This window comes from Nuphar pumila, chromosome 13 (genome assembly GCF_984573655.1).
Source record: "Nuphar pumila chromosome 13, dmNupPumi1.hap1.1, whole genome shotgun sequence".
Lineage (NCBI taxonomy): Eukaryota > Viridiplantae > Streptophyta > Magnoliopsida > Nymphaeales > Nymphaeaceae > Nuphar > Nuphar pumila.
The window spans coordinates 63257423-63271543 of record NC_143261.1 but is presented as its reverse complement, the minus strand read 5'-3'; positions in this window follow the sequence as shown (position 1 = coordinate 63271543).

Genomic DNA, 14121 nt, shown 5'->3' with positions numbered 1-14121 from the left:
TTTATGGCATCAGAATTTTTTAATATCAATAGGAGTCCTACCAATGAAAAAATGATAATAGAATGTCGAAAGCCAGTACAATGATGGCCATGTGGAAACTGGAAAGTGATGGACGTCTTACTTTTTCTTCATTGCTTGCAGCTTGAAGTTCCAAACTATGCTTTTCCAGAAACTCACCAAAATTTGGGTCCTGGTGAAACAATGAAGCAAACATAACCTTATTAATATCTCAAGCATCCAGAAATAATGTCGTACTGAAAGAAGTATGAAGAGTTGTCTATATCACAAAAGATGCACTTGTTTTCTTTTTATGAGCAAACATAAAAGCAAAAATAAAAAACAAAAAGCACTTCTATTGCTTTAAATATGCTCTTCATACTTAAGAATACAACATTTCAAGGGTCATAACATGAAAATCTTTCTGAGCATTAGCCAGGGCAGAAAACTGGAAATATTCAGTTGAGATCTAGGTCTTAGTGAATCTGACCTATCCGGATCTAGCTTAATCAAATTTAGAGTTGGATGGAAAAGGCAATATTGAACCTGTACTCGGTTAGCTAATCAGATATATTTTATAAGGAATTGGGTTGGATTACCCTTGGATCCAGATTCAAATGAAAATCTGAAAACTGCATCTGAATCTGATTATTAATCAGATTCATTTGCTATACCGATTCAACTAATCAGATTTGTACTTTTCAGATACCTGACTCAAACGTGATCGATTGACATCCCTAGCATTAGTTCATTTTGGGTAAAACTAAGTTCATTACAATGATGAATGTGAGCCATCAATTTTTTTGTCTTCAAAATAGGAGAGAATTTTTTTAAAACAAACCCTACATGTTTATATTAGTTAGACATACCATCATGTTGAGCTTAATATCTATGGTCATTTCAAGGTCTTAATTAAGTACAAGGTCGTTCTTACCTTTTTCTTCAGCCGATCTAACTTACTTTTCTGCTTCACGAGTTCCACCTGAATTGTCTTGTTTTGCTCAGATAGAGCAGTATGGTAGCTTTCATCTACAGCAACAACAATTATATTGAAAAATATCCTGTTGCGATTTTACTAAAACAAAAATTTTGGATATTTCAAACACCAAATTTCACTGTTGTAATTATGTTCCAACCTGAATTATCATCACTTCCATCTTTAACAAGATAAGAACCATTCAAATCCTGAAACCAATATCAGAATTCAGAACTCTTTCATAAATAAATAAGGAATTAGAAAAAGATGAGGCCGGATTTTTAGAAGAGCATGACATTACCTCAGAAAGAAGACCATCACTTTCCGAATCTGAATCTATAACTGAATCATTGTCAACATCATTACCAAAAGTATCTGCAAAAATGTCGTCGAGCGCCTGATTTACAATACCTTCAGGATATCTGACAACAATGATGAGCATAACTATATATGAACATAAACACTTGCATTTCAAGTTAAATCGTTAATTAATTGCCTCACCTTAAGACAACTATACAAAATGGAACAAATGTATGCGCACAGATAATTCCATAATACATTGAAAGATATTACGCCCATAATCTAGCTAGAATCTCAGTAAAAAAAATTCGCTACTTTCTAGAAACTGAAAAAGCATCACTACCTCCTGAATAATCATGTCATATAAACTTGCAATATATGACTCAGACTATTTGGAAAACTCAATTGCATTTAACAATTAACCAATGGAAACAATGAAGCTCCTGAATAACATACATGAATGAGGAAAGAACTTAGTAAATTGTGAAATGCTTGACAATTAATCAGTGGGCGAAAGTGAAATTGTGTGATGCTCTCCAAAGTCGAGCATCGGTATCTTTACGATCAAGAATAATACCCACTCCACTAGAATCAACACAAAATTTCAACTGATACACTAGAAATTATTCTAAAAAGAATATTGACATCGATTATGTCATTTAATCAACACCTAGGAAGAAGAAAATGGTTTGAATTACTCATGCAAGCAGGAATTATGTTAACAATGACCTCCTAAGGCTCCTAAGAAGCGCACCCCCAGAATCATTTTATCATTGAACATAATAGACCTTGTGAAATTTTTTAAAAAGGGAAGATAAGGGCAAATTGGCAACACACATTAGTCTTGTACTAGATTCTCTATGCTGATCCTAGTATGCTCTAAAATGCATAATAGCAGCATAGCACTAAATATTTACTCTTACAAGAACATCTCTTCTGGAAACATTGAGCTGTAATAGAGACTCACAATTTTTTGTGTATGCATGTGTGCACATGTATGTGTGTGGGTTTTAACAAGAATATATGTTGACATCAATCCGATTGCAACAGTCCCTAACAAGGCCCAAGCAATCATTTTTCTCAAGTAATAAAGAAAATAAGCACAAAAAACAGCATATAGGAATTAAGTGCATAGGATTAATTTAAGACCTCAAAAATAAAAAACAATGTCATCCTACTCTGTGCTGTCTAACTAGGGATTGGCTCTGGGAGGATTAGGCGAACACAAGTAGGGTAGGCAGTACCAGTTGACTAGGTAACCACGTATTACTTTTGACAACATAGTTTGCAACTAAACAAAAGTCAGCTATCAATGGTGATTACAAGTATGTAAGGATAAAACTCAAGTAATGCAGCTGTTTTTCATAAAAACATAAAATTGAATTTTGCAGTAAAAGAAAACTAAGGCAATGGAAGAAGGTATAAGCACAGTCACAAATATCATGATATTTTAAAAAAATATTATGATATCTTTTCATCAGTTCTAACATTTAAAATATCACGATATTTTTCAAAATGTTGTGATAATTTAAAATTAAAATATCATAATTTATGTTTCATAAATGATTTTAAAAAACTTTGGCTGATAATCCTATTTTATCATTCACATCTCTCTCAACCTTTTTCTCCTAACTAATTAATGGCAATAAATACTGAATGTAACTTAATCCTAAGCAAGAAAGTATTTATTTCGGCCTCTGGACTCTCCCATTTTTCATTTCTTTTTCATTTTTAAAACAATGGATGAGACATATTTATTGCTTTTGGCATTTGAGTAATTTTTTTACATATTTTTAACTTCAGTTTTTAAATTTTTAAAAAATTATTCATTTTGCCAAGATTTTTTCGATAAAAGTGTGGGAGAACACAGATTATCAATATATGTCATTTACCATTTAATGGCAGATTTTATTTTGAAAATATAAACAGAAGGTAATAAATTAATATACCCAAGTTACACAATAGCATAGAGAAAACACAAGAATACAACCGCTACACGACAAAAATGAACAAGAAGCCACAGACAACAGAAGCAAAAGAATAAATGTTATAAAAGTTTTAGTTTGTCTCCTTTCAAAGAGGAGCTTAAGACACTTTTCAAATGTATATAAAATGAGGCTTATTGGATGCTATTGACAACAAACAGAAAAAGCAGCCAACTAGAATCCATCATAAATTGACAGATATATTACATATAAAATGCAGTGGCTGCACCATAGTTGGCAAACCCAGAGAGCTGACTCCAGAATCGCCCGAGTCAACCCGGATCGGATCCCAACTGGGTCACCGATTCAGGACCACCTATCCGCATGCCACTTATGTGTCTTTTGTCATGCATTTCATGGTTTTAGTGCATAATGCTTATAAAAGGATAATTTTTACAAAGAATCATCTATTTTTAAATCATAATATCAACAATTATGTATAGTTGAATACTTATATAGTTTAGTCATTGATGTCATGTACTAAATTTAGTGATTATACAGTTTGGAGTTTGATTTTTTCCATATCTTAACACTAAAAAAATCATGTCCTAACTCGTCCAAATTACCGAGTCAACCTGCTGACTCACAAGTCAAGGGTCAGGCAATCCGGATCCAAGTCACGAGTTTGTCAACTATCGGCTGCACAAGAAAAGGCAAATTGCACAGGTGCCACTTTGATTCTTGGCAAACTTCAATCTTACATCATGTATTAAGCAGTAGAAGTGTACAATTTTATCCTAATATAAAGAAAAGTAACTGCAAAGGCGGAACCAAACAAGAAAAACACAGAAAAACAATCTTACAAGGGATGTAAATTTTGATGGGAATTAACATTCAATATTGGCATGTCTAACAATTTAAAGCAAGTTGATGTCAGAAAAATAATCTAAAGCAAGTGATAGCAAAGAAAATAAATAGTGGCATTTTCTTACTCTTCTACAGGTTGTGCATCTGAGGAGATTGGATGGTTCACATATACAACACCTTTATCTCCTGCAATAACAGAACCAACCATAGAGCTTAAATGTGGTGGCCTAATCAATGCTTGCAAATAAACAAAAAGTCTAGTTAAAAACTATACAAACTTGGAAACATTTTGTTACACAATCCACTCAGTGAACAGAAGCGCAAACACAAACCAAGCAGGGCAACTTAGATGTAGAGATAAGTTGCTAATAAACGATGTCTTATGAAGCAACTGCCTATGAACACTACAAAAAGAAGGCAATAGCGCAGGCAGTTAGATTAGCAAAAATATTGTTGGCCTCATGCAACATGACACTTGCGGAATTATCATTTATTTTCTAGAAAAAATATTTGTAGCTACTAAAATAATAATATAAATGTTTAAACATCTAATGAACTACTAAAGACGTTATATGTAAGCTCATTCAATGTATGGTATCAATCCTCAAGGCACTCTCTGCTTGGCTTCCCATTGAGGGCCTGAGCCAGTCATGAAGACTGAAAAGGAGGTAGAAAGATTACATCAGGGGGGGCATGAAAAAGACACATAAACCTTAATCAAGTTGCTGCTAATCTTCAACTTCAAGCAACCATAACCCGTGGGCTAAAAGGATATCAATGAGGTGTGATATCATCCAGAAAGGGATTTTGTCCAGAATACCTAAAGAGCAGAGACAATGGAGTCACTTTGAGGCAGACTATACTTGTTCATGTCATACACTGTTATCATTGCCCGCATTGATCAATCGGCCAAAAAACTTAACCATTCTTTAGATGGTTTAATATCCAAACGGCCTTTAGATTGCTCCCACTTGAAAATCGCAAACTTCAAAGCATTCAAATTTACAATGCAAAATTAAACACTGGTTTTATGCATAGTAACAAATATCAGCAATATTTTGAAAAGATCATGAGTGGTTTGGACCAGAGTTGCTAGTCGAGGAAGCGATTCGAGAAGCAAAAGCGAGAAGCGAGGCATTTTCAAAATTTTAGGAAGCAGGAAAAGCAGGATGACTTAGAAGCGAATCAGGAATCATCTTGGAAGAAAACTAGGAAGCAAACCGAAAGCGACCTAGGAAGTGAGGGGGAAGCAAAAAAAAAGAAAAATAAAAACAAAAAAAAAATGAAAAAATAAGGGAAAACGAGCTTCCCCTAAATTGGGAAGCGCGCTTCCAACTCCCTAAATTTTTTTGGCACTTCCCAGCACGTTTTAGAAGCGCCATGTTTCACGCTTACAAAACACGCTTCCCCATGCCCTATGGCACTTCTGATAACTCTGGTTTGGACATACAAGCATGAATTTTTCAATTTTGAAATTTCAATACATTGTGAACCATAAAATTTGAAACCCTTAAAAGATCTACCTATATAATTGATCGGACGATCTAAAACTTGCTTTTGACTGAACAAACCATATGGATCATATCCATAGGGCTTGGTCCACAAAAAAATCAATTAATCCAATAAAGGCATTTTTTAAAAAATTTATGTCTTTCTTTATGTTTTTATATATTTTTATAGTCTTAATTGGTTTTAACTTTTATCATAGTTACAAATATTGACAATATTTTGTAAACATGGCAGCGTTTACAAAATCTGCTATACTATAAAAAGTCGCAATATTTCCAATAATGGTCTTATCATGATATCAACATAATAAATCATTTTTAATTTTTTTATATATATTGCCCATATTTCTAACTTTTTACACATGCTAATATTTCCTAGAGTTTTTCCAAAAAATAAAAAATTTAATTTATCATGACATTTTTCCTCACCAAGAGTTTCCTGGTACCAAGTTTTTTTATGTTGGCTTTATCCTATGTCACATGGGTGCGGGTGCGGCACTTTAAAAAAACTTGGGTGCGGGGGTGCGGCAAAAAAAAATATATATATATATATAATTTGTGTAGGGAAGGGGTCGAGCCCCCTCCCTACGCCCTCTTTGTGCAGGGGAGGGGTCGAGCGGATGAGTTGTGGAACTTGATTCAGAGTTTTTGCCCTTGCAGAAAGGGGGGGCGGGGGCTCCCCCCGGCCAATTTTTTTTTAATAAAAAAATTGGACACATTTTTTTATTTAATAAAAAATTTGGACACAAATGACCCTGGGTGCGGTCAACACACCCAGGGTTGGGTTGACCGCACCCGCGTTGAGTCGCGTCGACGCGAGTGCGGCACCCTGCTAGCCGAATCCCTGTGACATAGGCTTTATCCTATTGGTCCAAGGATAAACACCTATGTTTTTACACGCTCCCAGCAAAGCTCAAGGATCTGAAGTTTCTTTGCTCCAAGATGGAAGAGGGAAATGTTCCACTATTTTATCTGAAATTGTTGGCAAATATTCAAACTGGTAACATTTGTTACTTTCAGTCTGCCGTCCAAAATTTAATGAAGCTTTTAACTGCCAGACTTGAGCTACTTGTAAGCAGCTTGACCCACCATATCCCAACTAGCTCAGAGCTTTGCAATAGAAAATTTTTTGTGTTAAACCTATTCAACCATATTAAAGATCCTAATCAAATTTTCTTTCATTAGAAAAGGTATTTACTGATTCAAAAACCTCATAAGATTTCTCCGGTTGATCATGGAATACATGCAGTGAGAAAAGTACTAGATATTGAATAATCAAATGGGTGACTTAGTTCTCTTATTTGGAAGGCAAAATTAAATTGAGTGTGTGATTCACCAAAGCTAGTCATGGTTATCTTGTATATCAGTAGTTTTAACATCCATGATGAGAGATGAGAAAAAGTATCCTGAATAAAAACCAAAAGAGCAAATTCATTCAACCTTGAATAGCTTAAACAAGACATGAAGGGGGGATTTTGGATTTATGAGCCTTACTAAAAGCCCTTCTTGTCCTGAAAGAATTCCTGAAAGCATTCTGTTTCCGCTTTTTCTTGAGCACAGATTGAAGATTCTTACGAGCAAATTTCCGTGCTTTCTTCCCAAGTTTACCCATTTCCTGGCAAAACAAATGAGAACAATACATCATAACGTCAAGAAGACTCAAAACCAGAGCTAAATCAAATGAAGAACCAAATCTAATGCATTGTAATAACACATCCATGCACTTACAGAAATGAACAAATTAAAAAAGAAAAAAAAACTGAAGCAACTATTGATTCTTAGAAAAACTACTGATGCAATATTTTTATTGAGTGAATAGCAAGAAGCAAATATTAACTTTCAGAAAAAATGATGTAATATATTTAACAAGTGAAGCAAGAAACAAAGCATACAGGTCAAAACTGCAAAGGGTCCATAGTGCACCTGAGAACTCAAACACGAAATGCTTGAGATTCCATGACAAAACGCTTGTAATGCATAAAGAAAATGAAGATTCATTCAATAAAAGACAAGATCTATCTCCTTGAATTCACAACCAGATAAGATATTCTTTTTCAATTTTTCTTGGTTGCAACTTTACCTACATAAGAAACAACCTTCCCATAACTACTCTATCAGTGTTCGACATGTGGAATTGAAAGCTAATTCCAAGGAATCAAGAAATTTTCAGGCAAAATTTTCATTATAAATGGAACACATAATCTACAAAATATGAGGTGCAGACATTCTTAGGCATTATTTAAGAGCAGCACTATTCTCTTTTTTTGCATACATCCCTACAATGAATTCAAAAAAAAGTTCCAATTGGATCTATTTTGCTTTCAATTGCACAAACAAACTGGTGACCTTAAGGGCATGTTTGGATGCAAAATTCATAAATTCACTTTTCTGGATTTTCTGCTTTTCAATTTTTTAAATATTCTGGAAAAATAGTGTTTGGATGCATTTCATATATATATATATATATATATATATATATATAGAGAGAGAGAGAGAGAGAGATGGGAACATGCTAAATGGGCACAATGCTAAATGAAACATGCAATTGGATTTCCATTGTTTTTTTTCAAAATTCCAACCCCATAGATGTGTTCAGCATGATTGATTTACTAGAAATCCTAATTTGGATCAAGCATTTTGGATGGAAAAAAATGGTATTTGGAGGCTCGAAAATTTATGAAAAATTGTAGGCTATTGATTTTTGAAACCTTATAAAAACCTATTCATGCATCGGAGTCAAATGCTCTAAGAAGTGATTCCTATAAAAACAAGCATATAAATCACATCTGTACAGTCAAAATTTCGAAAAGCACCAAAAATCTAAGAACATGTTTCATTTAGCACTGTGTCCATTTAGTAGGTTCCCATCTCTCTCTCTCTCTCTCTCTCTCTATATATATATATATATATATATATATCATAGATTTTAAATTTTTCACAGTTAGGTTGTCCCATTTATTAAATCTGACTGATTTCGAATCTTAATGCATAATCAAGAGTCCAAATTTACCTTCAGCCTTATGATTTTATCAATGTTGTGAATAGTGTTGAGGCGTAAGACCCACTCATGAAGCGAGGTGTAAGATTCACAAAAAATATTAAAAATTTGACCAAATAAAAAAACAAAATAAAGCATCATTTATGTACTATTAATATATAATTAGATATTAAGTGGACAATCTAAACTAAATTATAAAACTAATTCAAAGAAATGACTACAATGCAATAATTTAACCGATCCAACAAAGAAGATGTGATTATTTAACCAAGGAACAAGACCAAAAATCACAATAACTAGCAAGAACCACTCTACATATTTGTATAAAGGACAACATAATGCTATACACCACACATAGTTATACTTAGCAAACACAATTATATAATACAAATAGCATGCAGCTAATACATAAGCAACAAATCAATGAATTACTAAATCAATATATAATTAATTAATTAATTAACAAGAACAAAGTAATTTTCTGATTAACAGGCCCGATTGTTCAAGAAGAACAGAGGAAGGGAAGAAGAAAAACGAGGAGGAAAGAAGGGGGAGAAGAAGAAAAGGAAGTAGGAGGGAAGAAGAAAAAGAATATCAGAAGAACAATAAGAAGGGAAAAAAAAAACAGAAGAAGAAGAAGTTGAGCAGAGGAAGAAGGAGAAGAACGGAAGAAGAAAAGAGAGAGACCTAAACAATCGGGTCTCCCTTGTTTTTTTAACCTAAGGAGAAGAAGATCTGCAGAAGGAAGGAGAAGAAGATCAGCATAGGAAGAATAAGAAGGAGGAGGAGGAAAAGAAAAGAAGAAGAAGAAGAAGAAGAAGAAGAAGAAGAAGAGACGAAGGAGAGAGAGGGGTACGTACCGAATGGACCCTCCTTCTTCTTCTTCCTTTCGACAGAGGCGAGAGAGACCTCCGGCTTTCTCCTCCTTCCTTTCGGCAGAGAGAGAGAGAGAGGGCCTTCTTCCTCTTCTTCTTGAAAGAACACGAGAGGGTTCTTCTTCTTCCTTTCGGCAGAGGCGAGAGAGCCCTAAACAATCGGGCCTCTCTCTTCTTTCAAAAATCGAGAGCCTATTGCCTCACAGGCACTTGCGCTTCATTAACGCGCCTCAAGGCAAAAGCGCACCTTTTACGCTATCCATCAAAAACTTCAAATTAGTGTAGTTCTACGCTGAACACGTTCCATTCGACTAGTGATCCTAAAACAATGACTAAAAGAATAAGCACTCTCCCAAATAACCATACCAACAATGATTCAGACATAGAATCACTATATAAGATGATCACAACAAAATTACTTTTCCCACAGAATAACCATATAAACATCGATCAATTGACACCATCTTCACCGAAACAATGATGTAAACCATGTTGTGAAAAGCGATGGGGCGTAGAGAAGGGTTCCACTAAAATATGAAGAGAGGAGTAAAGCACAAGCCTTAAAAACACATTTTTAAAAACTTAAAAAAATATATATATCTAAAAACACAAATAAATAAAAGAAATAACAATGAGAAATAAAAAAACTCAAATAAATACCGAAAGATATGAGAATAATATGTAAAAACAACATTAATGCAGCACCTTGATCTTTGTAAGTATCTAACAAATAAACTATCTATTTAAGGTTATGTCCACGAACGTGGATACAATATGGGCATGAGGCATGCATACATGGTTTTTATGAAAATTAGGACAGGACGTCTTCTCTTGAAAGCTTAATTTATAAAAACACAATACGCAACAAATTTTTATACATAAACATAATTACTACGAGATTCGATTAATCAAGGAATATAGAACTAAAGTTTAAAACCAAATAATTAAGTAAAACTCAAAGAAGAAGAGGAAGGAGAAGAAGAAGAACGAAGAGAAAAAGAAGATGGAGAACGGAAGAAGAAGAAGAGACAAAGAAGAGAGAGAGTACCTGGGTGGGGGGACAGCCTCCTCTTCCTTCTTCTTTCGGCAGAAAGACAGAGAGAGAAAGAGATTTTGGCGGGGATTCGTAGGGAAACGCGATGCTGGGGTTTAGGGTTCTTTTTATCACAGTTCACAGAGCGTTGTTCATAGGGTGCGAACCAGTGTTGTTAAAATCGGTTTCTCAAGAAAAAAACTCTTAATGAAATCGAATCGAATTGAATCCGTACTTTTCACCACTGGATGACACGTGTTATTAAAATATTTAAAATGTTAAAAATCTATTAAGAATACTAAAACAGAGTTTGAAATGATAGGTAAATCGGCCTCTTTGAATTGAATTGACTGAGAACGGATTCCATATGAATCAGGCCGAATCTGACATTGGTGCAAATGGGTAGAACTGAGCTTAGATCTTTTAGGATCCGAATCTGAATCCAAATTTAAACAGTAGATTCAAATTCAAATTCAAATTCAAATTCAAATTCAAATACGATGAGGTAAAGTTGAATCCAAATCCAAAATACATGTGGTGATACTAGATCCCGAAACATAGAACAAAAAGAAGTTATTTATATGCAAGACATAATCTGGTCAGATTTTGCATTGGATCAATTTGAGATCCGAATGCAAAAGTAAACTGATTGAAAATATCAGAATCCCATTATGAATGTACATTTGAATCTTACTTAAAGGATCCATATATGGAGAAAACATGTCTGACTCATATCGTATATTTAACCCTATCCGATCTTCAACCCTAAATTATTCTGATCTTTATTCAAACATACACCACTAAGATCTGATGTTATGGTGGAGATATGATTCATGTCTATACTTAGGTAAGAACTACAACTGGTTTGCATCCATAGACATGGCCAAACCCATCATGTTGGATCCTGGTTTTGGATCAAGTGTTGCTATAGGGTTGTGATCATCGCAAAATTTTTCCTCTCGTAATATTCTCTCTCTCCCTTCTCTTTTCCTTTCTAACCTCTATTTTCCTCCTTTTTGAAGGGAGAAAAATAAAAGAGAGAAAAGAAGAGAGAAGAGAAAAAGAAAGAAGTGAGAAGAGGAACTATTTTGCGCGGTCTCACTTGACCTTGATTTTTTAAAAAGATTTTAAAAGATTACTCACCTCCATTTTTGAAAATGTGCGGGAAATGGAGAGACGGGATTCGCTCATCGGTACGAGGTTCGACCGTTCCTGGCGCCTTTACCAGGGGTAATCGAACCAAGGATTGAATCTATGCCTTTTGCTTTGCCTAAATATAATCTAAGAATTTATTCTAACTCTAAATGCACAAAGAATCATGCTTGTGCAATGCAAGAATGTATGCTCCTTTTGAAAGATGTTTTGAAAATTTCCCAAGTTTATGAGATGAACTTGATAAGGGAGTGAAGAAATGTTTGAATCTAACTTTAGAACTTGAGATAGATCAGAAAAGTTCCAAGTTTTTGAAGTAAATCAGAGTTTGGAAGAATAAATCTTTAATTTTGAGAAAGAATGATTTGAAGCTTTGAAAATGAAGTTTCAAAGTCGGAAAATGGATTTTGAATTTGAACTTGAATTTAGGAAAGGAAATGAATACTTGAGATGGATTTGAATTTAGATTTTGAAGTTTGAAATTTAGAATAGATCTGAGGGATCCAGATGATATTAAAAATAGAGATGAATTTAAGGAATGATCTGTAGATGGATTTGGATTTGAAATCTGGAGATGAATTGGATTTGAAAAGAAGTTGGACTTGGGAATGAAAATTGGATTTTGGATCTTGGAATGGATTCAGATCTTGAAGTCTGAGATCCAATGTAGAATCGAACTCTGGACCCTAAGATGGAATTTGGATCGGAAGTCTGAGATCCAAAAAGTGGAATTGGATCTGAGATCCAAAAGTAGAATTGGACTCTGGACCCTAAGATGGATTTTGGATCTGAAGTCTGATATCCAAGGTGAAATTGGATTCTGGATCCTAAGGAGGAATTGGATCTGAAGTCTGAGATCCTAAGGAGAAATTGGATTCTGGATCCTACGGAGGAATTGGATCTGAAGTCTGAGATCCAAGGTGGAATTGGATTCTGGATCCTAAGATGGATTTGGAGTTTAAATTCAGAAGATGAATCAAGAATCTCAAAGTTAAATTGAACTTTGATTTTGATTGGAGTATTTGAATATAAATGAATTTGGAATTTCAAAGTCAAATTGAACTTCGAAATATGATTTTAATTTGAATATAAAATGAATTTGAAATCTCAAAGTTAAATTGAACTTTGAGATTTGAAAAATGAAATTGAATTTTAAAAATGATAAGAATTGAAGATAGATTGAGGAAGGTATTTACATCACTTGGAGTTTTTGAAAAAAAAGAAATTTGAAAATATGATGCAATTCTATCCTAAATGATGAATGAATTTAAATTTTTGAAATTGGATTTTGAAAAGCTATTCCATTCTTTAAATGAATTAAAACAAGATTGAAGATATAATACATTCTTGACTATGGTCATTGAATGTATTATATAATAACTGTATTTAAATTCAGGTGAAGAATAAAACACATTTGGTGCTTTTATAGAATTTAAAATGAAATTAATTCTCAATATACCCTGACTATGGCCATTGGTATATATTTTGAATTAATTTTAAGTTAAATTCTGATAAAAGAAGAAAATATTTGAGTAAATATGATGAATTTTAAAAACGGATCCAATGTGGATCCAGTGTTATTTCGTAAAAGATAAAAATACTAAATTTTGTCCACACCCTGACTATGGCCATTGATATGGATCATCAACTTAGGATTAATTTATCTCTTACGAAATGGTGCACGTGCCATTGTGAGATTTTGAGAAATAAAGGAAAAATGCATGAAGAACAAATAATTCATGATGTTTACAATGTTCATTCATTCTATCTAAAACAAGAAATGTAAATGTTTCTCATCAGCATCTAGCTATCACAACTTTAAAATTGGGATAATGAAATCTTAATTTAAAGAGGGATTTCAACAGATTTTACATATCTCCTGCAAGGGTCAGGTTAGCACAGGATAAGAGATGTAACTAGAAAGAAGTTCACCAAGTATCATACTGATATGAGGCTTTTACATATATTATGTACTAATGAAGATCATATTTGATAAGAAAAATGCATATATATAGGGTTCTAGGCTAATAAAGAGATTTGAAATATACATGCAATACCATAAGAAAAGAGAAAGAAAAAAAATGTAACAAACTGCTATAACTATTCATAGCAACCTGCTGGAAATTACCGCCTTTACAGGTTTACAATGATCACTAACTTAGAGACATTCATACAGAGGGACATTGTTAGTATTGTACTAAATACTGTGAAATCACATAGAAACTACCAACCGATTGACAATATGTAGGTAACAAAAGGGGTTGGATTGCACAACTACAGCAAGATGAGATGGGATGAATCAAAGAAAATATATATGCAATGAAATGAAGACAGAAGTTGAAAAGAAATGTGAATCACTGTTGTAAATTGAGGATGGGATCAACAACTATATATGCAATGAAATATGGGTTGTTGGTAGTAACATCAGGGTGTAGTCGAGACACCCATGGAAGGTGGTATGGAGGGAAGGACGAAGTGGAAAGGGGAACA